Source organism: Amblyraja radiata, chromosome 27 (assembly GCF_010909765.2).
Source record: "Amblyraja radiata isolate CabotCenter1 chromosome 27, sAmbRad1.1.pri, whole genome shotgun sequence".
Lineage (NCBI taxonomy): Eukaryota > Metazoa > Chordata > Chondrichthyes > Rajiformes > Rajidae > Amblyraja > Amblyraja radiata.
This window is the reverse complement of record NC_045982.1, coordinates 18585972-18599368: the sequence shown is the minus strand read 5'-3', so window position 1 is coordinate 18599368 and position 13397 is coordinate 18585972. Positions and strand designations below refer to the sequence as shown.

General features: G+C 46.0%; 1 protein-coding gene across 2 annotated transcripts in view; it reads right to left on the bottom strand.

Annotated features, from left to right (window-relative positions):
• LOC116988535 overlaps positions 1 to 13397 on the bottom strand; it is a 61297-nt gene that overhangs the window by 21262 nt on the left and 26638 nt on the right. The window lies entirely within an intron of this gene.

Below are 13397 nucleotides of genomic sequence, written 5' to 3'. Positions count from 1 at the left end.
GCAAGAGTTAACCAGAGTTGAACATCGTGGGAACCTCGTGCGATAACCGTACGGCATTCGTGGACCACCGTGGACCACCGTGGCGCTAACGGCAGGTACTCGTGTAACTTGGTGACTCGGGAGAAAATTCAAGCAAGCGTAAATTTCTCCAAGAGTGACTTGTACACTTGTGGTTGAGCATTGCAACATTATATGCACGTAGAGGCCAGTGCGATATCCGTAATAACTCTTGCGTTTACCGTGGGAACTCCTGCGAACGGTGAGCCCGGAAGCTGGACAGAGGGGACAGAAGGTGAGTAAAAATTGTCTTCTGTGGGATTGAATTTAAAAAATAAAGATTTGCATCCGCATATGGACATCAACTTATTCATGAGTTATGTTAATGAGTTTCAAGAAAATAACTATAATCTTTAAAAGGGACTTTACTGAAAGGTCCTGCATTTTTATGGTCCGTGAGAAATTTTTCACATGTACTTCTTTGAGAGATACAGCTCGGAGTCCTCGCCGACTAGCGATCGATGCCTTTCCGAAGCAGGGTCCGGAACGCTACCAATCAATGTTCTCCAGAGACCAGTGTAAGGAGTGAACTGCACATGCTGGTTTAAACCGAAGACAGACACAAAAAGCTGGAGTAACTCAGCGAGTCAAGCAGCATCTCTGGAGAAAAATAGGTGATGTTTCGGGACGAGACACATCTTCAGACTCAATTCCGATTAGGATGTCTGAAGAAGGGTTCCGATTCGAATGGCCACCTATTCTTTTTCTCCAGAGATGCTGCCTGACCCGCTGACTTACTCCAGCTTTTTATGTTTTTATTCCCAGATCTGACTTAGGTAACTTAGGTAACTTACACTCTCTCTCTCTCCCCCATGGTCAGGATCGAACCCCGGTCTCTGGGGCTGTGAGGCAGCAACTCTACCACTGTGCCGCATGTAGTCAGATTTAATCAATTGCTGGTGTTACTTCCAAAGACAGAGGCATTGATAATATTAGATCAGAATTGCATCTTTCCGCTAATAGAGTCAATTATTAGTTAATTAATAATAGAATCAATTATTGTTGGTGACATTTCACCTACGAATATCAGACTATTTTCGCAGAGGTAAGGGCCAATTAGGCATAGCAAAAGGTATGAACACTTTTAAACATTTTTTCCCGACTATTTTGTCAAATGCAAATACAGGGAGAATGATCAAAGTGCTCACATGGCTCACTCTGTTAGAAGCGTTCTGAGTTTAAAGTTCCGTGTATTCCTTCTTAAAGTATAAATTTTTGTGAGGCCAGGGGTGCGATTGAGAACAGCTGGGAAAGGGCGGAGGGGGCGTCACGAATAACAGCGTTTCCCTGGCCATATTATGGCCCATTCCCCAACCGTAACATTAATCAAGCTCTGTCTAACTCCGCCTTCACACCATCCCCCTGTGACATGGGTTAGTCATCGCTGGGCGGGCTGTGGGCCGAATGGCCTGCCAACGGGAGTCAGAGACTGACACTGAGATCCATTGTGCAGGAAGGAACTGCGGATGCTGGTTTTACCGAAGATAGACACAAACGCCACCTGTTCATTTTCTCCAGATATGTTGCCTGACCCATTGAGTTACTCCAACATTTTGTGTCTGTGTTCACTATGAACATTGAATTATTTAATTTTAGGTAACTTACACTCTCTCTCTCTCTCCCCCGCCCACCCCCTCCTGCCCCCACCCCCCCTCCCCCATGCAGTAAATGTTGGTTAACCAGTCCAAGGTTTGCAACGATGGTTCCCTCTTGGGATCACACTATCCCTAGCCAACAATTGGCCTATCAGGGAACCAAATATAGACATAAAGTGCTGGAGTGACTCAGTGGGTCAGGCAGCATCTCTGGAGGAAAGGGTTAGGCGACATTTCGGGTCGGGACCCCTCTTCAAAATACCCTGCTGAGGTCATCTGTTGTTGGCCCTGATTTGTCCCGGTCTTTTCTTGCTTCCAGTTCCCCCCTACAATCATCCCGAAGAAGGGTTCCGACCAAAAATGGAATCTATTCCTTTTCTCCAGAGATGCTGCTTGGCCCGCTGAGTTACTCCAGCATTTTGTGTCTAACTTGCTGATTCAGACAGTTTTTGATTATCAAGGATTCTGCGCTGACTCTTTACTCTGAAACACACGTTGGAAATTTAAACTTGGGCGCAACTAACATCGTCTAAGTAATGTGGCATCTTCCTGCAGTAAAGTCACGGCATTAGTACAGGCATGTCTCCAAATGAGCCAATTCAACCAAGGGAGGATATTTATAGTGTGTGAAAAAAAAAGTGACATAATTTGTGCCACGTGACACTTCACAGTTCACAATGTTCATTCAAGATTTAACGGGAAAGCTCGGGAGACAGACAAGTCACTCGCACAAATAACAGAAATGCCGAGTACCGTGGGAACTCTTTATCTACCACCCGTTATATCGTGTGATATCGTGCTAGACCACGACCACTTCACTCTGGTTACATCTTGCGTCAAGTCGCCCCGTGAGAAAGCGCTTTAAGATACAGCAAAATGCAGATTGGGCCAACGTGGTACAGTTGGCAATGCATTAAAGATCAGTTCCAATTTGTCCATTTCCACATTTCCACATTTAGTTCTAGTACTCTGAGCTGTACGCAAGAAACTTCTCAGGATGGGTGGATTATGTTTCAATAAGTCAGCGGTTCAATTGATGCAACATTAGACAGGATTCGCAAATTAACCTTGGCCCTTTGGCTTTACAGAATTTGACAATGAAATCATAGTGTGCAAAATAACAGCCATAGCAGAAAATGAAGACATGTTTATCCCTTCGCAAGCCATGGATGTTGATAGTAACACCAATATTTTGATTATATTAATCCCCATATGCCTCAAGAGAAGCCGGTGGAAAGTCTCCTTTGCAAACCACTGGGGTATGTCACGGTATTCCCTTAGTGCTGTTAATGCAGGAGGTTCAGGATTTAGACACTGTAAATGAAGGAATAATAACATTTGTCCAAGAGAGGATGGTGTGTGACTTACAACTGGTGACACATGCATGCTTTAGTCCTGCCACTTGGTTTGGAAGATGCTTATGGCAAAGCCTTGCCCAAGTTGCCGCACTGCATTTAGTGCAAAGTGCACACTGTGATCACAATATACTGGCAGTATACGAAGGTGATGAATTAAGTGCCAAACAAGTGGATTGTAGTGTTATGTGTGTGTTGCGGACATGCAGCCATGTAGAGAGTGGTCTATCACACCCTTGCCTTGTGACTTGTACATGATGAAAAGGGCCTGGGGTATTGGCAGGTAAATCACTCAGGATACCCACCTCTGGCATCAACAGGAATGATGTCTTGCTCCTAGCTACAAATTATTAGAGCCCCCAAGGATTGCATGACAGTGACTCAGAATATGGCAATGCCATATTCAATCCATATACCATCAGTGGTCTTAGTTATACAGCACGTAAACAGGTCCTCCCTCAGCCCATCCTGTCCAAGAAGACAATCAAGCACTCTTTTACACAAATCCTAAATGGATTCCATTTAATTAACCCCCACCCCCTTCCCCCACAATCATACACTCACCTACACACTAGGGACAGTTTGCAGTGGTTGATTAACCTGCCAACCCACCAGTCTTTGGGTTATAGGAGGAAAATGAAGCATTGAGGGAGAACATGCAAACTGCATATCAGCTGCAGTGGGTATCTTAATGCCCTTCAGACTGAATGATGATTTTTGTACCTATTCACTGGTGTGTTTTAGCAGAAGGTAACATCCAGATTTAATTCGAGAATGGTTGATAAATTATTTCCCATTTTCACAGTATGGATGCCAGGGCCATTCTCACAGTACTACAGGCCCGTAGACGGCTGAGCCCAGCCGCAGCTTGTGTTTTTGTCCGACAGTCAAAGGAAAAATTAAAACAATGTAATAATTTTCTGGGAATTGAAATTAAGAAGTGCCAGCTCCACGGTTTAATGCCGACTCAAGTGAAAGGAAGGTGCTGAGAGAGCCATGGCGCACTCTCTCCGAAGCTGCTGCTAGCTGTCGACACAGAGATGGGCTGCAGCCTGTGGTGAGGGAGAAGTTAAGGGGAGGTTAAAGAGGTGGGTCGACTGGAGAAAGTAGGAAAGGGTGTCCAGGAGTGAGAAACAAGCAGGATAGCAGCAGAGAGCGGGGAGAACGGAACGAGCTTTTACGGAGCATTAAGACACCATCTTAAGGGCAGTCATGGTGGTGCAGCAGTAAAGTTGCTGCCTTACAGCAAATGCAGCGCCAGAGACCCGGGTTTGATTCTGACTACGGGTGCCATCTGTATGGAGTTTGTACGTTCTCCCCGTGATCTGCGTGGCTTTTCTCCGAGGTCTTCGGTTTCCTCCCGCACTCCAAAGATATGCAGTTTGTAGGTTAATTGGCTTGGTAAATGTAAGAAATTGTCCCTAGTGGGTGTAGGATAGTGTTAATGTGCGGGGATCGCTGGTCAGCGCGGATCCGGTGGGCCGAAGGGCCTGTTTTAGGCTGTATCTATAAAATAAAATAAAATAAATCTGTACATAAGCATCTTTAGTTGACATAATTACATTGGCTGTATAATTTTTCCTTTGGCACTTGTCTGCAGTTCCATTCTCCATCTTGGGGTGACCAGAACAAACAGCAGAGAGCAAACTGTGACAGCGAGCTTGTGTTATCTTGCTGAGATCAGTGGGGAGCTCAACACCTGACCACAACCCCAGAATGACCAGCATTTAGTGAGTCAGGGAGTCGGGAGGCCATCTTAGACCATCGCTGACATTAGAGTGCTGAGCTTCTGAGAGCAAAAGTCAGTTCAGCACAGAAAATCAAACTTCTTCTTTACCAATGGGAGCTGGTAGAGCATCCACATTCTCCACCTGACCCTCCCCCCCACCCCCGCCTCACCTCCACACCTCACAACCGACATCCATTGATGCCAATTAAGCCAGAGGAGGCACAACATTTGAAGCACATGTGATGTAGCCACATCCCTCTCCTTTAAAGAACACACTGTAAAGAGTGTGTAACATCTACCGTAAGTTGAGGAAGAAGGTGGTTGACGGATACCAGTGTAGAAATCATCTCCCAGTGGGCTATTGCAATCTGCAATGCACCAAACCAAGTTACATGCTCTAACAGGCTACAAAGTGAAGCCCTGCAGAATCGCTGGCAACAAAGCATGCCGTCCCGATGAACTAATTGCGGGTTTTGAACGTGGAATGATGACACCTGCCCCAACAGCCTGGGGTACACCAGTACTCACTGTCACCATTGCAGATGTCAGATCAGCCTTCCTGAGAGTGAACACGTGGATAGCAACTACCCCGATGGAGTCCCCGGCCAAGTTCTCAGGACCCGCGGACCAACCGGCAGGAGTATTCGCGGACATCTTTAACCTTTTGTTGTTCCAATCTGCTTCTAAAGCACCACTGCCATCTCAGTGCTAAAGAAACACAAGGTAATGTGCCTCAATGACCATCACCCAGTAGCTCTGACATCTATCATCTGGAAATGTCTTGAGAGGCTGGTCATGGCGCACATCAACACCAGCATCTCATTCCAACTTGATCAATTGTAATTCATCTACTGTCACACAGGTCCAGGGCAGATGCCATCTCCCTTGCCCTACTTCATTTCTGGAACATCGAGACGACACCTGTGGAAGACTCCTATTATTTACACCATAACTCCAACCAAACTCGTATCCATACACCTGAAGCTAGGACTCAGGACCCCCCCCTCTGCCACTGGATCCTCTACATCCTGACCCACAGACTGCAATTAGTAAGGATGGGTGACACCACCCCGTCCTCAATACCTCCTACGTATTCTCCTCCTCAACACCAGTGCCCTGCAAGGTTGCACACTCCGCCCCTTACACACCCTGTACACTCGTGACTTTGTGGTCAAATTCTGCTCTAACTCCATTTACAAGTTTGCAGATGATACCAAAGACTCTTACCAATTTCCACAGATGCATCATGGAAAGCATCCTTCCTATACATATTCATCACAGTTTGGTATGGAAACATCTCTGCCCAAGATCGCAAGAAATTACAGAGGGTTGTGAAAGCCACCTAGTCCATGACACCAACCAGCCTCCCTCCCACCACACCCCTTGGCTCGGAGTACTCTTCACACTCTTTCACAAAGCAGCCAGCATAATCATGGACCACTCACATCCCAGTCATTCTCTCTTTTCCCTCTTCCGTCAGGCAAAACATTCAGAAGCTTGAAAGCACATCCCACCTAATCCAAGAACAGAAGGTAGATAAAAATGCTGGAGAAACTCAGCGGGTGAGGTAGCATCTATGGAGCGAAGGATAAGGTGACGTTTTGGGTCGAGACCCTTCTTCAGACTGATGTGGGGATGGTGGGGGCGGGAAGAAAAAAGGAAGAAGCGGAGACAGTGGGCTGTGGGAGAGCTGGAAATTGGAGGGGAAAGAGGGAGAAAGCAAGGGCTACCTGAAATTGGAGAAGTCAATGTTCATACCGCTGGGGTGTAAACTACCCAAGCAAAATATGAGGTGCTTCTCCTCCAATTTATGGTGGGACTCACTCTGGCCATGGAGGAGGCCCAGGACAGAAAGGTCAGTTTCGGAATGGGAGTGGGAGTTAAGTGCTGAGCAACCGGGAGATCAGGTTGGTTATTGCGAACTGAGCGAAGGTGTTGGGCGAAGCGATCGCCCAGCCTGCGCTTGGTCTCACCGATTTTGAGCAGCTGACACCTAGAGCAGCGGATGCAATAGATGAGGTTGGAGGAGGTTGCAGGTGAACCTCTGCCTCACCTGGAAAGACTGCTTGGGTCCTTGGATGGAGTCAAGGGGGGAGGTAAAGCGACAAGTGTACCATTTCCTGCGGTTGCAAGGTAAAGTACTAGGGGAGAGGGTGGTTTGGGTGGGAAGGGACAAATTGACCAGGGAGTTACGGAGGGTGCAGTCTCTGCGGAAAGCCGAAAGGGGAGGAGATGGGAAGATGTGGCCAGTGGTGGGATCCCGTTGGAGGTGGATGACAGAAACCAATCAACCAACAAACCTGTACATCTTTTGACTGCGAAAGGAAACTGGAGCACCTGCACAGTGACAGGGAGAATGTACAACTGTAGTCAGGATGATACCCAGGTCTCTGGCACAGTAAGGCAGCAACTCTACTGCTGCGCCACCGTGCCACCCTAATTGTTGATCCCTCTACGTGGCCTTGTGAGGAATCCACACTGCTGCTGCCGCCACACACCTGTGTAAGAGGATGTCAACGGGCGCACAGAGCAGGGCTGGCATCAAAGCAAATGCACTAGGGAATTGCTCAATCTGCATGCATCCGGTGGCTGTTAGTTGCATGGTTTAACCCCCCTCAGCAACACGGTAGGATCTTGCCACAAGGTGCATACATAGAATCAAATGGGACCCAATTTGACATTGAGCCAAATTTTGTGAACAGGAACATTAGTTGTTGGAAGGTTTTATATTCAAGTTCAAGTTCAAGTTCAAGTGAGTTTATTGTCATGTGTCCTTGTATAGGACAATGAAATTCTTGCTTTGCTTAAGCACACAGAAAATAGTAGGCATTTACTACAAAACAGATAAATGTGTCCATATACCATGATATAAATATATACACACATTAATAAATAAACTGGTAAAGCGCAAATAACAGAAAGTGGTTATTAATAATCAGAGTTTTGTCCGAGCCAGGTTTAATAGCCTGATGGCTGTGGGGAAGTAGCTATTCCTGAACCTGGTTGTTGCAGTCTTCAGGCTCCTGTACCTTCTACCTGAAGGTAGCAGGGAGATGAGTGTGTGGCCAGGATGGTGTGGGTCTTTGACCCACGCATATTTTTCCTCCACGCATATAGCAGTGGGTGATGAAATGTCGTCACTGAGTCCACAGCGAACATGAAACACTTACCTAGCCCAATCTCATTTTATATTCCCCACAGATTATACTACTCACCTGCACATTTGTGTGATTTATAGTGACCAATGAACCTACCGACTTGTGGCCTTTAGCACATGGGAGAAGCCAACAGCACTTGCAGGAAAACTACTTCACCGAAGGGAGAAAGTGAAAACTCCACACCGGCAGCACTGAATGTCAGGATTGAACCTGGCTCTCTGGGGCAGCGAGGCAGAAGCTCCACCATCTTTGGCTCAGTGCTATCCCCACAGTAAACCATTAAACATAACCCCCATCATTTGAGGGCTATGTAATATTTGACAGAAGAACTAAGGGTCCTAACGTTGCTCTCAATCCAGGACATTAAATGTACAGAGCCAATAACTCACTCACACAGAGCGGGGACCTTGCGTACACTGAGATTGGAATTCATATGAAAGGAGAGTGAAACTCAATCGCAGATAGAGTGGATTCTGCAACACGGAGACTGGAACTCAATGACCAGAGACTGTGATCTCGATGCGGAGAGACAGTGTTTACCCAGAAGCTAGTCCAAACACAGAGAACTATGTTATATGCACTGCAGAATTGGTTTTAAACTCAGAGAAATTAGACCTTACACAAAGAGACCAGCACCAATAAAACCACTTGTGCTTACACTTAGATTAGTTCAAGTTCAAGTTCAAGTGAGTTTATTGTCATGTGTCCCTGTATAGGACAATGAAATTCTTGCTTTGCTTAAGCACACAGAAAATAGTAGGCATTTACTACAAAACAGATAAATGTGTCTATATACCATGATTTAAATATATACACACATGAATAAATAAACTGGTAAAGTGCAAATAACAGAAAGTGGTTATTAATAATCAGAGTTTTGTCCGAGCCAGGTTTAATAGCCTGATGGCTGTGGGGAAGTAGCTATTCCTGAACCTGGTTGTTGCCGTCTTCAGGCTCCTGTACCTTCTACCTGAAGGTAGCAGGAAGCGAGTGTGTGGCCAGGATGGTGTGGGTCTTTGAGGCAGCCTTTTTGAGGCAGCGACTGCGATAAATCCCCTCGATGGAAGGAAGGTCAGAGCCGATGATGGACTGGGCAGTGTTTACTACTTTTTGTAGTCTTTTCCTCTCCAGCACGCTCAAATTGCCGAACCAAGCCACGATGCAACCGGTCAGTATGCTCTCGACTGTGCACATGTAGAAGTTAAAGATAGTCTTCCTTGACAATTCGACTCTCCGTAATCTTCTCAGGAAGTAGAGGCGCTGATGAGCTTTTTTCATAATTGCGTTAGTGTTCTCGGACCAGGAAAGATCTTCAGAGATGTGCAACCCCAGGAATTTGAAGTTCTTGACCCTTTCAACCATCGACCCGTTGATATAAATGGGGCTGTGGGTCCCCCTCCTACTCCTTCCAAAGTCCACAATCAGTTCCTTGGTTTTGCTGGTGTTGAGGGCCAGGTTATTGCGCTGGCACCATATGGACAGTTGCTCGATCTCTCTTCTATATTCTGACTCATCCCCATCAGTGATACGCCCCACAATAGTGGTGTCGTCAGCGAACTTTTTTTTAGATTAGATTCGTTTTATTGTCATTCAGACCTTTCGGTCTGAACGAAATTTTGTTTCCCTGCAGTCATACATATAATTTAAAAAAATGGCAAAAACACACAATCAACACAAATTTAACATCCACCACAGTGAGTTCACCAAACACCTCCTCACTGTGGTGGAAGGCAAAATCTTAAAGTCTCTGTCTCTTCCCTCTTTGTTCTCCCTCTGCGCCGAGGCGACGGTTCAAACTCCGCGGGTGGTTGCTGCCTCCGCCACAACTCCAGGGCCGAGTCGGGTCTCCGCCGCTGCTGCTGCTGCCGCCGCCACAGCTTCGGTGCCGAGCCAGGTCTCCGCTGCTGCTGCTGCCGCCGCTACAGCTTCGGTGCCGAGCCGGGTCTCCGCTGCTGCTGCTGCCGCCGCTACAGCTTCGGGGCCGAGCCGGGTCACCGCTGCTGCTGATGATGGAGTTCGCACTGTGGTTCGCTACGCAGTCATGGGTATAGAGTGAGTACAGCAGGGGGCTGAGCACGCAGCCTTGAGGTGCTCCCGTGCTGATTGTTATCGTGGCTGCCACATTTCCACCAATATGAACAGACTGTGGTCTGTGGATGAGGAAGTCGAGGATCCAGTTGCAGAGCGATGCGCAGAGACCCAGTTCTGCGAGTTTGGTAACCAGTTTGGAAGGGATGATTGTGTTAAATGCTGAGCTGTAATCAATGAATAACAGCCTGACATATGAGTTTTTGTTGTCCAAGTGGTCCAGTGCGGAATGGAGGGCCAGCGAGATCGCATCCACCGTTGATCTGTTGTGGCGGTATGCGAACTGCAGTGGGTCCAGGTTTTTGTCGAGGTAGGAGTTGATTTGCTCCATGATCAACCTCTCAAAGCACTTCATCACCACCGGCGTTAGTGCCACTGGTTGATAGTCATTGAGGCACGTCACTTTACTCTTCTTGGGCACCGGTATGATTGATGCCCTTTTAAAATAGGTAGGGACCTCAGACCTCAGAAGTGAGAGGTTGAAAATGTCCGTAAAAACTCCCGCCAGTTGGTCCACACAGGTTTTTAGAACGACCGGGTATACCATCAGGACCAGGTGCTTTTCGGGGGTTCACCCCTCTGAAGTATTTCCTGACATCGGCCTCTGTGACTGAGACTGAAATGCCATCACAGCGAATGGGGGATCGAGAAGGCACATCAGTATTCTCCCTGTCAAAGCGTGCGTAAAACGCATTGAGCTCGTCAGGGAGTGATGTTACACCGACATTCGAGCTGCCTCCTGGTTTCGCCTTGTAGGAGGTGATTGCATTCAGACCCTGCCACAGATGCCGAACATCTGCCTCATCCTCCAGTTTGGAGCAGAAGTCCCTTTTGGCCTTTTGGATGGCCTTACCAAGGTCGTATCTGGTCTTCATGTAGGCCACTGTATCATTGGAGGTGAATGCCCTGTGTCTGGACTTCAGGAGAGTGCGGATCTCAAAGTTCATCCAAGGTTTCTGATTGGGAAACACTCGGAAGGTTTTTGTAGGGATGCAGTCCTCCACACATTTCTTTATGAAGTCTGTAACGACTGTGGCATATTCGTTCAAGTCCGTTGCCGAGTCCTTGAACATTGCCCAGTCTACAGACTCCAAACAGTCCTGGAGTTGTTCTTCTGCCCCCCCCGACCAGCTCTGTACTGTCCTCACCTCTGGGGGTGCGCTCTTTTAATTGCTGCCTGTAGGCAGGAAGAAGCAGAATGGTCGGACTTACCGAAGTGAGGGCGATTAATAATTGTAAAAGGCGATTGGATAATTCACAATGAGACTGCTTCTCACTTACCCAGAGACACGTACTCACACACACTCAGTTAAACGATTTGGGGATTTTATTTATTGATTTAAAAAGATGAACCACCTCGTAATTTAGAATAAAAATAAAAGTATTGGGTTAAATGGTCATACAAATTTTGGAAGGTACAAATAGAATAAATTTAAGCTTCCCTGTTGCTCCTGAATTATGATAGCTCCTTACTAATAGCCTCCTCCACACTTTCTCCCACAGTCTGTAAAACATGGAATTTAGTTCATTAATTTGGTGCAACGAGCTCATCATTCCATTGAAATCATGGTATCTACCCTTTAATTTCAGTGTTTCCACGTTTCACCATTACAAATCGACTTTTCCTTACTTGTTTCCATCTTAGTCCCCATCTAATACATTGCAAATCCAGAAAGACATGGCTGTACTGCTGGAGTCATAGAATCCGTTCATAATGGTGGGCGGCTATCAGATGCCTAACAGATGTCAGTAAGCATCTTTTAATTTTTGATCACTTTGCCATTGTAAACTGATAGTTGCTGCACTAAACTAACATGACCCACAACTTAATGCATGGACATGCTCAATCGGAACTGTGGCACAGTGCAACATGAGGTTACAATTGTTACTTCATAACTGTGAGAACTTGTAGGTATTTGATGTATGTGCTGGGATCACGTAGCAAAGATATGCCTTAAAGTTCAGACAAGTCACTGTGTTGCCACGGATTGATTTAGTGTGAAGTTACTATATATAATAACGAGACGCATACAAATACTAGATTTTGACCAAGTGAAGTTATTCAGTTATAGGGCAATCGGTTGAATATTTAGGGGATAGACACAAAATGCTGGAGTAACTCAGTGGGACAGGCATCATCTCTGGAGAGAAAGAATTGGTGACGTTTCCGTCTGAAGAAAGGTCTAGACCTGAAAAGTCACCCATTCCTTTTCTCCAGCGATGCTGCCGGTCCCGCTGAGTTACTCCAGCATTTTGTGTCTATCTTCAATTTAAACTAGCATCTGCAGGTCTTTCAGACACATACTCAATATTTAGGGGAATTGCTTATGGAAATAATAAACAGGGAGATGTTTGGCAGAAAATAATGAACCAGTAAAGGAGAACCAGCAAGTATTTAATGGGAAATCACATTTGATAAATTTAATTACATTTTTTAATGAGGCAACAAAGAAAATGGACGTGACAACGTAATTGATACAGTGTGTATGGACTTTCAAATGTATTGAATAAAATACCACATATTAAAATTGAAACTCAGAATCACAGAAATGGTGATGATGTGGATACTAAATTACACGGATGTTAGCAAATGCTGGCTTTAAGGTGAAAAGAGACATTCATCCCGTTCCCAAGATTCAGTCCCAGGATGATTGCTGCTTTGATAGTTTTAATGACAGGGATAATGGATGGAACAGTGAAATCGGCAGACGTACAACACCTGGAACTGTTGTGGATGGCGAAGACGGGTTTTGACAGGATGCCGAGAAGCTAATATAATGAGAGAACTCAATACTGATACTTGTTGAATGTACAAATCTGTGTGGAAATACATTTCAGTAGAAAGTGTGGATATATGCTAAGTGCACAATCTTAAAGGAGGTACAAGGCCAGGGAGGTCTGATGATGGAAATGTGTGAAGACGCTGGGAGAGATTAGCAAAGTAGTTAATGAAGTAAATCATGATCTCTGATTGCCTTGGTATATCTTTGTTCTCAGATTCAGATTCTCCTTCTGCCATGCTCTATGAGATTGCAAGTCTAAAGGTGCCTTCCCGTGCTGAATGAAGCCACACATTGGTTACTTCCACTTTGCCACATCCTCCCACCTGCATAAGGACAGTAGAGAAGAGACCCTCCTCATTCTCCAAAAGTTTAGACCAATCACGTTATATTATCGTGCTATGTTAGAACATTGACATTAAAACATGCCGTAAATCTCGGAGAAGATTTTGGAGTGGAACAGTGGAGATGGTTATCGAGTTCCAGTGATCCAACTTCAAACTTATCCTTGGGTGCTGTCTGTGGTAGAGTTTGCACATTCTCCTTGTGACTGGATGGGGTTCCTCTCAATACTCCAGTTTCTTCCCCTATCCCTGGCGGTAGGTTAATTGGCCAATTAAATCACCCCTAATGTG